Source organism: Corapipo altera, unplaced genomic scaffold (assembly GCF_003945725.1).
Source record: "Corapipo altera isolate COAL_440 unplaced genomic scaffold, ASM394572v1 2b, whole genome shotgun sequence".
NCBI classification, from domain to species: Eukaryota; Metazoa; Chordata; class Aves; order Passeriformes; family Pipridae; genus Corapipo; species Corapipo altera.
The window spans coordinates 19,690,132-19,705,242 of NW_020884874.1; the positions used below are offsets into that span (position 1 = coordinate 19,690,132).

The 15,111-nt window shown below is 41.0% G+C and overlaps 1 protein-coding gene and 1 long non-coding RNA gene across 4 annotated transcripts in view; one reads left to right on the plus strand and one right to left on the minus strand.

Annotated features, from left to right (window-relative positions):
* Nucleotides 1-2,490: 2,490 nt before the first annotated feature.
* LOC113942773 lies at nucleotides 2,491-10,260 on the minus strand. The gene is made up of 5 exons (XR_003526047.1): nucleotides 10,202-10,260; nucleotides 3,977-4,102; nucleotides 3,625-3,730; nucleotides 3,365-3,449; nucleotides 2,491-2,575 (listed from the first exon to the last, which is right to left on the minus strand). It is a non-coding gene; the product is annotated as an uncharacterized LOC113942773 (long non-coding RNA).
* A 1,949-nt stretch (nucleotides 10,261-12,209) lies between these two features.
* Nucleotides 12,210-15,111, plus strand: part of EYA4 (EYA transcriptional coactivator and phosphatase 4) — a 148,462-nt gene continuing 145,560 nt past the window's right edge. For all 3 annotated transcript variants that reach the window (XM_027633855.1, XM_027633854.1, XM_027633856.1), the window contains exon 1: nucleotides 12,210-12,363. The gene's annotated coding sequence lies outside the window, so the exon portion shown is untranslated. The remainder of the gene's footprint in view (nucleotides 12,364-15,111) is intronic.

Below are 15,111 nucleotides of genomic sequence, written 5' to 3' on the forward strand. Positions count from 1 at the left end.
TTATTTCCCAAAGCAAGAATAAATCTGGAAGCCTCTATTGTTAGCCCACAGCAGTGTTCGTTTCAGTTGTATAAATCTCTGTGGTACATATGAAAGCTTTGATATGGAAGCTAGGGAAAGACAGCACCATATTTAGCATCACTTCAGCTGCCTCTGTGGGATCATCCCACTAACCTTGTGTGGACTTGACTTGCCCACCTTTGATTTTTCTTTCTTTAAAAGCTTTTCCACTGGACTCATGTAATATGTCAAATTATTCTATTTAATGGGGGCTGTCAGGACTCTTTCCACACCTCGTCAGTGCTCCTCTTTAATTAGCCAGAAAGACCACTGTTGAGTGACAGCAATGTACTCTTCCCATAGGGTCCCCAACCCCAGCTACCACAGGGTATGTGAGATGGAACCCGAGGATAGTCATTAGTTTCTGGTTTCCAGAACAACACTGTCAGATGATAACCACCCTAAGGTCATGAAGCCAGTACTACAGCTGATAGAAAGTTTTTTTAAATTAAGACTTCCCATGCCGCAAACTTACCCTCCTCTTTCAGTAATTTTAGCATAACTATAAAAAACATATATATGTAGAATGAAACAGCCACTAAACCTGTTGATATCTGAAAGTTTATTTTTTACATATTTGTGGTTTTCTTCGTCCTCTTCTCTGGACTTTTGACATGTGGGTTTTCTCATATACTTAGTATTTACAACTTGCCCAAACACCAGGGAGAATACTAGCTTAGGATTCCTGTGGAGGTGGAAGAAGTCTTGCTCACAACATTCACCATCTGCCTCTTCTGTAGACAGAGGATTTGTTTACAGACTTATGATATGAGGTACCTGGGTAATCAAAGCTGTGGATCTCTGCAAACTCAGATTTTGTAGTTTCCTGAAAATAATAATTCATGCTTTATTTCCTTGTTTTCTATAAAATAGTGCTAGAAATATTTATGCATATTACAAGGTGTACACTTTACATCATGGCTGTATAATTGCCAGGGAAATACCAAAAAGCTGTTAAGTACTCTTTTAATAAAACACAACTTCTGCATTCTGACAATACTAATGGAATTATTTTACAATGTGAGTGGAAGATGCCAAAACTAAAATGAAAAAAATCCAGAGAAACACAACAGAAAATGAACTGGCAGTTCCCAAGAGATTAAATTAGGGCATAAAGAATGGTGCCTTAATCTTAAGGAAACTCTATTAAATGTGAAGTATTACTAAGCTATCTATTAATCTCGCTAAAATGACATGAAATTCTAATTTAACTGAAATACATATATAATTTAGAGAATTAAATATAATAAGGACAATAAATCTCTCAAGCATTTGTGTACAAACTACAAGTGTGATATTTGCAATACAAATATGATATATACTGAATCACTTCAAACAGAAAGCAATCACAAGAGGAAAAGGTATGGGCCAATGTTAACACCTTGGTATCTCAGCATTATAAATTTCACCAAATTCAGCTGCTACAAGAGTGTAATTCCTCCTTCCATGGGCATTTCTTGCAGATAATAATACAGGCTGCAACTACTACAGAACTTCAGTACAATTCACACCAAGAACTCTCTCCTACACAAGATCTCTTTTAACTTTGTTCTTTAGACCTGTTTCTTCATCAACAAAATCTGTAAGAATTTTAATTGCCAAGTACTTCTCAGAATTAAAATTACAGAGATTATTTTTCCTTACTCTAATTTTCACCCAAATATTAGTGACAGTAGGGAAAAAATGCCACCACATTTCTACCTATAGAGACTGAGAAACTTCTTTTTTCTGATGGAGAAAATCTACCTCCTCCACAGAGAGCTAGCGGGTATGTCAGGGCAGTATTGCTTTATTTTTCCAGATTGTTCCACCTGAGAATAATTGCTGAAACAAACACCTTTTTGTAATATACTTTTTTAAAGAAAGTATTAGTTACTTCAGCAGTACTTCTCACTGCTAGAAACCCTGTTTCACATTATAATTGATTCACAGCAGTACGCACGATACCAAACAAGTAAGAAGGTTCCTGAATACCTGAGTAATCTTACTACTTCACTTGCCCTCTGTTGATCTTTTCCTCCTGAAAGTCTTTAACCATGACAAAACGGTTTTTAAACTTTCAAACAGGTGAAGGCAAATCTGATACAAGAGCATTCCTGCTTCTCTCCTGGCTCTTTGACATCGACGCCATTACCACTCATCTTAAAAAGTGAAGGTACCAGGAAGGAATGCAGGAAAACCTCTCTGCCACATCATCTGGAACCTGGCAGAACGACAAAAGGGCTCCAGCACTGGTTGTCCTCCTCCTTATCAATTCATCAAAGTCAATAATCTCTGACTTTTCACAACTAACAGCATATTTACACAACTGAAACAGCATCTCCTCTGGCTGCCAACTATGGTAATTCCATGTCTTAACTACTACACTGTTAGAGTAAAGCCATGACACCATACATCTGAGCATCATAACTGTGGTTTATATTACCTATTAAAATATTTATTTATTAATTCCCATCCCCACGTAGGTAATGTTAAACTCCTTCCATTATAGAGTGAAATTATTTTAAGTTGTTGCCTGTTTTCAAAAACAAAAGGCAAATGGATACATGTTAAAAAAAATATTATTAACAGGATGCACAATGAGGAGGACTGCTATAAGGATTTTACTAATTGTTTGCAACGCTTGAGTAAATTGCCTATAAATTATGCAGTCTTCACAAGCTCTGAGCAGTAAAACTGTTATTACACTTTGCACACTATGTACCTCTAATACCCAATCTGAAGTTCATTTATCAACAACTACTTTTGTGTAAACAATCCACGGAGAAACCTGACTTGTTTTCACTTGTTATTGATGATCTTTCGAAACTCAGAAATTGCCTCCTCTTCAATTTCCTGCCACTGAATTTTTAGGTAATCACCTCATCAATAGTTCTCAATAAAAATAATTGTTTCCAGAACAAAACTCTCCCCAGAATTTAGGCCCTCTAAATTGGTCCCTCTCTGAGCTTCAAAAGTGTGAATAATAAAAATGTGTATTTAAAAAAAAAACTCAGAATGTGTATATGCTTTTATTAAGTCAGAAGTGGAGAAAAGTTTTGCCAGAACAGGATATGGAGAAGGGAAAATGAAACACAGGCTGTCACCTTTTAGAATATGTATTTTTTTTTTATTTTTCTATGAAGTTCAATCTTCAGTCTCATTTGCACAGCAGTACAGATTATTCAAATGCTAATAAAGCACCCACATTCACAGCCAGTGGCAAGTGTAGTCAACTAATGCAAAAGGGGATGAGGAAGAGTACTCTGTACATCTTTTGATGAAGATGAAGTGGTGTGCTAGAGGGCAAGGAATGGAGATTTACATTAGTTGCTTTGTTCTCATCAGTGGTCCACATCTTTTGTGTTCATCTCCTCTACTCTCTTTTTCACTGCAATAGCAAAGATGTTCTGAAACCAGAACCAAAATAGCCACTTGTAGGTCTCAGAACAACCTAGGAGCTTTGGCAAAACCTACACCATTTGGTTTTAATTGTTTGAAAAAATGCAAAGTATTTGTTACTAGAAAAAGAAGAATATAATGGGAGGAGTGAGGAAGGATAAAGGTTCAAGAAAGCATATTTACCTTGATGAACCTCTGCCTTCTGTTTTAAACTACTTGGGACTGCTTTGGAGACTGTTGTCAAAAGCTTCCTTTTCCTGTCCCAGGACAGCTGTTGCCTAACTGCAAACTAATGGAGAGAAAGATGTGCATGTACCATTGCATCAATACTCAATCACACATAGCAATCTGTTTGACAAGTTCTTCTACCCCAAAAATGAAAATGAGAAGGCACATCATCTCCATTTGTCTGACGTAGGAAAATCGGCTGACTGCTGCTCAGGTAGCTCTCACAACTCTTGACATATCAATGTTGTTATGTTAGCTGAAACAAGGTTATATGAACTTATTTAGTTTCATATTAGTATATTCTTACCTTGCTTATAATGTGGAGCTGGTGGTTTCAGAAAGTACATCAAACAATCCGTTACTTCTCTGCTGAAAGTCTGTTCCATCATTTATGCAGTCCAGTGTAACTGCAGTAATAATGTCTCCACAAAATCTACAGATATGCAGCAAGACATGTTCCAGTTAATACTAAAATAGAAGTGCTTCTTTCCATTGACTGCAACCAGTGGATTACCACTCCAGAGGAAATTTTTTTAGTAACTTCTTTTCTGTGGTTTACATGGGACTAGCTGGTGAGATCCCTGGGGCAGAGACCATGCCTACCTCTGCTTTTACAAAGTGCAGTAAGACCTCCAAGCAGAATGCATAAATTATGAGTAAATTTTAATAAGTAACCAAATGTAAATATAATAACTACATTAATAACTAATAATATATTATATAAAAGACTAGACCCATTGGAAGAATGCAGAAACCATGAACTTAAGTGATTCTTTCAGAGTATGCTTATTAGTTCACAATCAGAATGGAATAAACCTCTTGCTGGACATCTTAATATTGAAATGCATAAAGAATGATTTAATAAGAAGTGTAATCTCAGGATTAACTAACAGTCATGTACGAAACGGACCTCTACAACTGCTGTTTAAATGTCCTTAAAATAACTGTCCTTAAAATAACCTAATCAGTTTATTTCTAATTGATATCTCTGAGATTCAGGATGAGGTCCTCACAAAAACCAACACCTGAAGAGTCTGGTCTAGAGTACCCCAATACAAGACAACACTGCAATAGTTTCTGAAAAGGAAGGATGATTATCCCTAAATACTATGCCTGGTTTTTTGACTACTACCATTATGACGATGTAGCAAATAAACTGGCATCTTATATCTACATATACTTACAGATTATACTGGAGCTATAAAGTACATGTTCAGAAATGTCTAGTCTTTGAACCGAACATTTCAACAGGTGAAAGGAACTTGTACTTTGAAATAAAACAGGTTTTCTGCAAATACTCTTTGGCATAATTTTTTTTAATCTCTGCTTTTCGTTTTATAGTTTTTCTGTTTCCTTCCTCTACTGCACACCACCTGCAAATAAATGAGTGAAATTGCCTGAAATTCATTTAATCTTATACTACTGGAGAATTGAATTCAATTATGCTTCTGGAAGTAAGAGAGTTATTTTTAGTGTAACAGTAATATATGGTAATGGTAATAATTTGTACTGTCATTTGGCAATGTCATTTTTACTTCTATAAAAGATGTGAAAAAACTTATGGCAAATAATTCTTTATAGACTACATGTTATTATACTATAATGCAATACAGCAACAATATGATGTTACAGTGTAGTAAAAAGTTCTTGGTGTGAATCTGTATTTGAGTTTATTGTATAACAAGCCCAATCCTCCTGACAATGACATTGATGAATGGTTTACTATTGGTTTCACTGGAAACCTCAACATGCTGATAGTTGAATAACAAACACAACTACTCACTCACACAGACCTTTTCTGATTAATGACAGTAAATGATGTCTTTGGTTTATGCTACCTATATACGTAACCAAAAACCATTTTCAAAATACTGGATTTTACATCTTACAGGTTTTGAAGATGCTTTAAATAGATCTTTAAAAATAGCATGGTAGCCATATCAGAGTTATTCCATTGAAGAATGTTGTAAATGGATAAAAATAACCAGAGAGAAGTTTTAAAATATGGTGGAAATTCCTAGAAGTAATCAAAAACTGAGGAAACGACATCTAACATGAAACTGATTAAAAAGCAAATTCAAGGGATTTACATTAAGCAGCAGCACTAATGTTTAATGAAACAGATTAAAATATTCGCATTTTTATAAATCATCCATGGATTACTCTTTATTTTATTTATGATGAAATGAAATCTGAAACAAAATTCTACAGCCAGAATAAACATAGATGGGTGTGGGGCACACCCTCAGTTTTCCCCCAGTGCCAGAGGCTCTGGAGGTGAGGTAATGCCAGCCCTGACAGTTCTCTTACCTCCCCAACAACCTGACCTAATGTTGTCTCTGGAACAGGACTAAGAGTGACTTTCAGGCTACATCTGCAGTAGGAAATTATCTGAAGATTGCTCTCTGACCTGAGGCCATCTGTCAGAGCAGCGTTTGTGGAAGGCCAAAATTCTCATTATCAACTGTCTCATTCTCCAGCATAGGATGAATGCCTGGACTAGTCAAAGCACCAGGAATCGTCCTTGACCCATACCACACCTCAAACTCCACCAGGGCATTTTTTATGAGAACACTAACCGATGAGAGCAAAACCACACCAAGAAGTAAGTTAACAGATCTGTGTGCTAGATCTACGTCCCTGATCTGTGGAGACATAGTTTTTGTATCGCACAACGATCAAGGAAAACATAGTTAATTAAACAAAACTGTATGGCCCAATATTTTTTCTGGGTTGGCTCTGTAGATTACTTAAATGAAACCTCAAGAAACCTACACGAAACATGACAGAAAGGTACCTTGCAGGATGCAGACTGGGTCTCTCCCAGGAAGGAAAAAAAGATCCTGGTGTAATAGCAGGATACAAATTAAGATTATCAAGCACACCTCATTCCGCCTGCACAGGCAGCTGAAATAATGTAGGTTTTCATTTGCACTTAGCCAGCTTCATTTCAAGCAAGCTTTAGAGTCAAAACCCACACTAATTTCAGTGGGACTTTCTTCTGTGTATGGTATGCAGAACAGAGCCCTCTCCTGGTAAGCACTGGAGATAATTGAGGACATCCCTGGCACAGTATTTGGCACAGTCTGCAGCACATATCTATGTGATGAAGTATTGAACGTAGGCACTCAAAATAAAATATTAGAAAAGCTCAGCTATTTGGAGCCATGGAACCTTATGATTGAGGTCAGATTTGTTTGGATTAAAAAATATATGGAAGTCCAAATAACACTGAAATGATGCCATACTTGAAAACTGAAACCAAAAAATAGGTTATATAACATACTTAAAGGCACAGTTGGCATTTCAAGAGCACAATGACTAGCCAGTTGTAACCTGTTTTTGAACCCACAGCTGAACCCTGCATGTCAAATTACTGAAAAGGGTGTGTCACCTTCTTTTTAAACCTGAAATCTGATAACCAAGTCAAAAGAACCCCCATTCATTCTTTCTTTTTATGACTATAAAGCCATGAAGCACCAATAATAACCTGAAGTATATAGATCAACACACTTTGCCTAATTAACAGGCTTTTGGATTTCATACTTGAACCTGAAAATAAGAAGTCATATTTCAAAGCTCTGCTTTTGTAAAACAAAATTGCGACAGGTACCTAAATGGATGCAGCATACGGTAGGCACTTCAATAAATCATAATCATGATACATTGCCAAAATAGCAACTGTCTGTCATTAGTTTTTCTCAGAATAACTAAGTATAATCCCTTTGCTTAAACAACAACAAAACCTTGTTGTTACTGAGATATAATGTAAAAAAATATTGCTTTAATTTAAAAATTACTTACAAATATTTCAAAGTCCATACTGTTTTTAGCAACATATGCAAACATGACTCTCTGGAGCCATACTACTTATGGCTATAATCTCACTAGATTTCCCAAGGTAAGTAGGGTTGGGTATATAGTATTTGCATGGAAGACCTCCAAGGAAATTCCAAGTTACTGTGTGAATGGGTATTTTGTGCAAGGTGACGTTTTTCTGCTGACTCAGTATGGAACCAGCATAAACTATACGATCACAAGTGCTGTCTTTATTTCAGAGGTAAAACGAAGGATACCGAGCACTTGCGGACATTAAACACCCTGGTAGTTTTTGGTAGTGCAGGAGCGCCTGGCCAAACACCAGCCTAGATAATTACATCTTGCCTACTTACATTCCCATGTTGCTTTAAATGGATAAGGTATTATTCTTCTATTCTGGTATAAAAGTGGGCCCTACAGACCTTCCTTGGGCTCTCTTAGGACTATTTCTAGCATGACCTTTTCCATGGTCACACAGAGCCAATTTATTTGAACCAGTGTATTGTACTACATTTTGGCCTTCTGAAATCACTTCCACTGAGCTCACTGGAATTTACTTCAGCCCAAAGACACTGATTTAACAAAATCATCATTTAATTCCTACCCGTGAAAGTCACATTTACAATAAATCGCTGTGAAAAATTGTTTGGTTAGGAGATCAGTTTCTGTAGGACTCCCCTCAGTTCCTTTTGACCCAGACCAAATACTCATTACATTTGGTACGACCCTGCTCACTCTCACCAAAACGAATACCAAAACAGCAACGTGATCCAACGAAATCAAGACCAGGCCCCTTACTGGGAGACTTGTCTTGGGACCATACCATGTAACAACAGTGGAACCCTCTCATCTCTCCTCAATTTGAAGCAAGTTACACTGAGCAAAGATACATGCAATCTTTTCAAGTCAGCTGTACCTTACATTTTAAGAGAGAGTGCAACAGATGTTTAAGAGTTTGCTTTAAAGTGATATGTCTATTAAAACAACCGATGTTACTAGGGGACTATTCCCCTTAAAGGAATTTGCTTCATTGTAGTGGAAAGAAAGAAACCAGACTTCAAAAGACCTTCATTATTACCATGTTTGAGTACCTCAGGTTAGACCACTGTGCTGCCATTCACAAAAAAAGTCCTCTAGAAAGGAAGGAGTTGTTAGCATGTTTCCCTGCTGAAGGAGCCTGTTAGCAAGACGCATGCTGGCATTAGTCACAACCTAGTCTGTGGCAGGGTTGTCAATTACAATTATTCCCACAAATCTGAGTTTTTTTCCTTTCCAGTTACTCTCTGAGCTCTCAGTTTCAAAATTCATTTCGTATTTCTGGCTTGTCCCACACTATGACAATTTGAAGGTTGGCTTTTGGAGGCTTTTTTAGTTTAAAAGATTTTCTAATTGTATTTTTGTAGGTCAAAAGTGTTTTCTGAGTCTGTTATCTTGCTGTTATCCAAGACAGCAAATACAAGGTTTTTATAGACTTGTTTTCATGAAGATTTAGTTGTCTTAAGCCTGAAATTATTTAGGAAAGAGATGACCATGTTACTACAATTCATTGAATGCAAATTATGAAATTCAAAGGCAAACAGCTTGAGAAAAGTTATGCTTTAAATAGTATGACCAAATGCAACGTAAGGAAAGAGAAGGCAGGCAGGAAAGAATCTTCACAAACCCATATTTTCCCCCCCCCTCATTTCAGGTGACTTGCTGACCTCAAAAGCTTCTGACATTCAGTATTTCTGAAAACCATGAGTTTTCTCTCACATCTCTCTCCAGATACAGGGCCTAACTTTGCCTCCTGTTTTAAGTTTTTGACTTACACCCTTTGGAGAGTGAAGTTAACTTGACAAAAAGAGGGTGATGCAGCTGGTTGGACAAGAGCAACTCAATCCACGCAGTGAAATAATACTTAGGAGATAAAACAAGGTGAAGGGTAAGAGCATGAAATGTGACTAAGCAATTAGAGGTTCTCTTCCGCTTCCCCACACTAAGTAGCAAAAAGGACCATATGCAGCTGCTGAATTTTCTGCAGAAAAGAGCGTTCAGTTTCAGAGCAGGAAAGGACTTTGCCTCCATCCACACTGGCCAGCTTGAGAACAAGCAGACAAATGCATCCTGTAAAAGGGTACACCAACCACTCCTGTTGTGTAGCACTTGATCATTCATACACTCATAGTCCTTCCAAAAACTCAGGATTGCTTTATAGTATTGGTTTCTTGTAGAAGAAACAAATGGAAAGAGTCAAGTGCAGACTTCACTACCTGTACTCGAGTGGACTGGCATTAGTCAACCTGTGACCCTTCAGGGCCCTCTCCTTTGCTCCCATCACTATTCACTGCAGATGTCAGAGAGTAGCAAAGGCGAAAGGTCCAGGCCCCGGGCTGCGAGGCCGGGGAGGCCGGGAGGGACACTTCGGAGTTGTCTGGTGGCCGGGTAAGCCGGCGGTCCATGCCCGCCGCGGTGTGACGGGGCCGGGGGCAGCGGCAGCGCAGGCGTGCTGAGCGGGGCTTAGTAGGGCTGAGCGGGGCGGCGGCGGGTGGGCAACGGGACAGCCGGGCTGCCGTGCCGAGGTTGGGGCCGGAACAGGGCGCAGCCCCGGCGGCAGCTCCTGGCACAAGTGCGAAGCCGCGCGTCCCTGACTGCGCTGGCTCCCGCGGTCCTCGCCCCTTACCTCTGCGCTCCCGGGACGGCCTTTCTGGGCGGGAGAGCGAGAGGGGGTTACCTTTTCTTAGGAAAGTCCCGTCCCTTGCCAGAGAAACTTTCTACGTTCCTGTGCGTGAGAGGCAACTAGTTGCACTCGCTGAAGTGCGAGGAGTGTTTGGCTTCTCCCGTACCAGCCTCCTCCTCCTCCACCTCCCCCTTCCTCCCCCCCAATTTCCCCTCCCGTTTTGCTCTGAGTTGCGCTTTATTTGTGTGTGAAGAAAACGGAGGGGGGGGGGGGAACTTGTAGAGGGGATGTTCTGTTTTTGCCAGAGGAACAGTGCAAAAGGGGAGCCTCGGCTCGGAGAAGGTACGAGAATAAATACATAAGGAGCGGCCCTAAAATAAAGGTAGCGGCATATCCCGGCAGCGAGAAGGTGAGTGTTTCTGACTTCGCCGTCCCCGTGTCTCCCTCCCACCTCTTCTGCTCGGAGGTGGAGGAAAGCGGTTCCCTGTCGCATGTGCATGTGTCCGTGGAGGCGTCTGTGTGCATGTGCTAGTATTTAGCGTTTATTTAGCATTCTTTTCGTGTTGGTCCGATGACAACAACAACAAAGTTACTGTAAAACAACGTGATGGGAAGGAACAACGGAGGGGTAGAGACGAGCTTTCGCCCCCGGCCCCAAGCGAGTTTAGTTGCAAAAAACCTGACTGGTCTCCGGTGCGAACTCGGTGACTTTTTCCACGCCCAGCCGGATTTTCTGCCTCTCTCCAGGTGACAATCCCCGCGGTTTTAACTTCACCTTTCTTCGGCTAGCTGTTACCGGTGCTGCCGGGGTAAGCCCGAAGACAGCCGCAAGCCTTCACGGCTGCCGTCGCATTGTTCCCCGCTTGACCCTCCCGCCCACCCCGGTGACGGCGGAAACGGGGGGCCCGGGCTGCGCCTCGGGAGCAGCTGGGGGCTGCCGGCCCGCCTGGGGGAGGCGGGGGGCAGGTCGGCCTGCGAGGGCCGGGGCCGGCGGCGGCTTGACCGGAGGCTGGGAGGAAACAACATTTCTGGCGGCGGGGACCCCCTCCGGCCAGAGCGACATGAAAACACGCACGGATGTTAGCGAGCCCCTTCCCGAAACCCCCGTTCCTTCTAGCCAGGGTCTGGGCAGCGCGGGGGCGACACAGCCTGGCCGGGAGCCGCAGGCACTGGCGGCGGCGGCGGCAGAGGAGCCGTCGGTTCTGCCGCCCGCCCTCGGCCCCGCGCTGCCCCAGCTGCCTGCAGGGTTCGGGGGTCGCCACTGCCCGCCTGCCTCTGGGTCCCGGCGGATGGGGCAAGGCTGCCTCCCGCTGCCTCCTGGCCGGCAGCCGCCGCGGTGGCTCTAGCAGCCACTTTTCCCAGTGTCCGAGGGGAGCGGGGACACAGTTGCCCGTTGTTTTTGTTCCTCTGCGTTTCCTTTCCCTGAGGGATGTCTCCTGCCCTCCCCCGCCTCGGCTTGTTTTTCTTGTGGTTTTAAAGGACAAAACGGTGCGTTTTCGGGTCGTCCCACCGCGCCCCCGCCGCGGGTCCCCGCTGCGCCGGAGGACTGGGTCGTGGGGAAGCCCCGGCGCGGGGGTCCCGCTGCCCTTCCCACCGGCGATGCGGGGTCTTGTGTTTGGTCAGAAAGCGTTTCCACGTGGGAAAGCCTTGTGTGTTTGCGGGTGTGCGCGCATACTTGATCCGCGAGGAGGTAACAGGATTCTCCGTGTTCAAACCCAGTGGGCTCATAGCCATTAATTTCCTTCTCCTGCTGTCACTACAGACACTTCCAAAATCAGATACCCGCGGAGAACCGCCAGCTGGGTTTCGCACGGCTTCGGCTGCGGTTCTCCTCGAGCCGCGGGGGCTCCGCGCCGTTCCCCAGCGCGGGGGTGCCCCGGGGCTGCACCCGACACCCACCCGCGGGGTAGCAGCCCGCGGCGCCTTCCTCCGAGAAGGGAGAGCGGGATTCCACGGCAGCGCTGCTGCCAATCGGTAGTTGGCATCTAAAGTTTCATTTACATTTATGAAACGGCCGCTCGGAGCCAAGCGGGCGCGGTGCTGCCGGCCCGGGACTCGCGGGCAGGGCTTGCAGCCGAGCACACGGAGGGACACGCTGAAGTCGCGCGTTGCGGTGTGAAATAGCTGGTACTTAGAAAAATCCTGAGGGGCAAGCTGTACGAGACAAGGGAGCGCCTTGGCCGGTTCGAGTTTAAGCGTGAAGTCATGCTAGAACAGTAAGGAAACAGTATTTACGGTTTTCTGGGCTTTGTTTTACGTGTTTCACATGCGTAGACTAGAAAGTGTATCTAAGATAAACTAATCAAGAGTTTAGATTTAGAGTGAATTATACAAAGCAGGCATCTCCCCTGTATGGTAAATATATTTTTTGGTCTGACCTCGGAGTTTGTTGTTTGAAGCATGCCCTTTCTATTAAAGCTCAAGCTATATCTTTGTTTCATTTCCCTAACGCTCAAAAGAAAACTTTCGTAAAATTGCTGTGGGTTTCACTTTTCCTCCTTGTATTTCTGAAAATGCTGCTAAATAACAAATGCTTGCATACCTGCAGTATATATCATACTATGAGTAAAGTGGAAATACAGACTGACATTTCGCTGTCTTCCCTGTGATTCTTCCTCTGTATTTGACATCTAACATTAGCTGAGCTATGACCGAAAGCTCTTCTTGCTTTCTTTTGAAAGTTCTGGTATTTATGTTACCAGATGTTCTTCAATCAAATCTAATAGAAATGAAAGAGGAGTTTGTTGGCTGATCTTTTATGTGTCTTTGTTCAGATAATTTGTATGCTTTATTAATTGTTACGTGTATATGATTGTACTGCTAATAAATTTGGTTGACAGTTACTCTTGCTGGATTTGTATTTATTAATGGCTTCACAACACTTTCCAATAGAAACTTATTCTGTATGGATAATGCCAATGGAATAAATAAATTCTAAACAAGCAATGTAATGAATAGGACAACGGTGGTTTTCCAGTTAAAATATTTCAAACAAGGTAACTAGAAATACAGCTATAGATAGTATCCTGTGGCATATTTTTAGCATCTGATGCAAGTGTTACAGTTTAACACTTTAAACTTTATGCAACTTTTGCCTTCCAATCCTAGAATTAATGTTAAACACTGGCATTTGGTGTGGGAAAGGTACCAGTCTGTTTCCTTGATGTACTGGTGGCATTGTACGATGTTCTGTGCAATCCTTCAGTTTTAAAATTTAAACTGCTTTTTCCTTTTAAGTACAAAAGTTAATACAGAAAGAAGAAGGAAATTCCTAGAATTTCTGTCAAGTGTTCTAGGACGCAGCTATTATTTTTTTCTCTGTTATCTTTTTCCTTCTTGAAAGTAGAGAGTTTATGAACTCAGGGTAAAACAGGTCTCCCTTTTTATAAGGAGAGTTTATTCAGCATACTTCTATATTGCAGCTGCTGATCATATTTCATAGAGCTGTTAAAGCACTTAAAACCTAAAATTAGGTACTGTCCGGTAGTAAATATTTCAAATCACTCCTTGAAGAAATAGAGAAGTGGGCTTAAATAAAAAGAGACGTTTTGAAATACATCATTGAAGAAAGGTAATCGTACTTCGCTTTTACTCAAAATAATGCATTTCCAATCTAAATCACCGATTTCAACATAGTGTTCTTTTGTCCATAGTTTTTGTTAATCTCCTGCATTTTTATTGTGATTTTATGTTTGCTTTATTTGATATCATAACCAGGTACTTTGTTCAAGCTATGTTTACGACGGCAACATTTGTATTAACAGGTGTTGAATTAACTTCTAACATGCCTGTATTTCCAGTGAGTGTTCTTGTGATAATAAGAACTGAAATGTAAGTTCCCTTGCTTCCTGGTGTGCGTGTTTCTGGATGGCTTTTAATTGCACTCGTATTTTCCAGATTTAAGATGAGTTAATTTACAGATTAGTATTTTTAATTTGAGGGGTGGGTGTGGGTTTATTGTATGGTAGTTTCCTATTTGTTTTTTAGTTGAACGTAGGAATAGGTTTATTTGCTCCCTATCATTCATTTTTGGTACTGTGAGGGTTTGCAGGAGGAATGCAAACACAAGGGCATCAGACTAGCAGACATCTGTCAAGTTGATCAAGTATTTTTAAAGCTTTTTGGAAGTTCAGCGCTAAACTGTGTCTGGTAGCAGAAACACTCAGATGTCTTTGCTTTTTCTTTGTACTTGACAATCCAGTAGTATTTCTGCTGTCTAATGTATCTGCAGTCTTTCTGATATTTTTTGTAAAAAAAATGGTATTTACGGTATGCGAGTGGAAGAAGAGTTTTGATATTCGGTCATTGATCGAAAGGCTTATAAGTAAACTTAATATGTGGGATTTTTCTTTTTTGGATTTAGATATTGCGCAAATGTGTGTTCAACTTAACCTTTTTCTGTCATTGGAAAGCGCTAATTGATCTTGCTGACCCTGACATAATAGTATAGTTTGATATTCGAAACCTTTCAGCTTTAGCATGGCCCTTTAATCACCCCTGAGATTTCAGGGCATGGTTCTACTGAAGGCATAAACTGCTGCTCTTTTAAAAATTAAATAAAAATGGTTATTAAAAATAAATTATCTTTATGGTCTTTTAAAGACATTAGATGTTTTACCTATCAAAGCCCTAGGGTTTATAATATACATTAAAAAAATTCTGCTTTACTTGTATGTATTAGGTGACATTTTAGATGTTACTGTATAAACATCAGATTTTTATGAAATAATTTTTTTTGGCTAAGTCCACACTTCTGTGTTGCAGTGTTATTAAATCTGTCATTAAATCAGAAGTGGTTAAAGGAACTTGGATGCGCTTTGCAGTGCAAAAGCTCAGATAAGGAGAGTGCTTATATATCAAGTAAATAATAAAATTTATTTTAACAGGCAATAAAACTCACATTTTTAGTCCACATTTTAGTTTGTAATGCTGCTAGAAAGATTGCCTTTGGGATGCCTGTAACA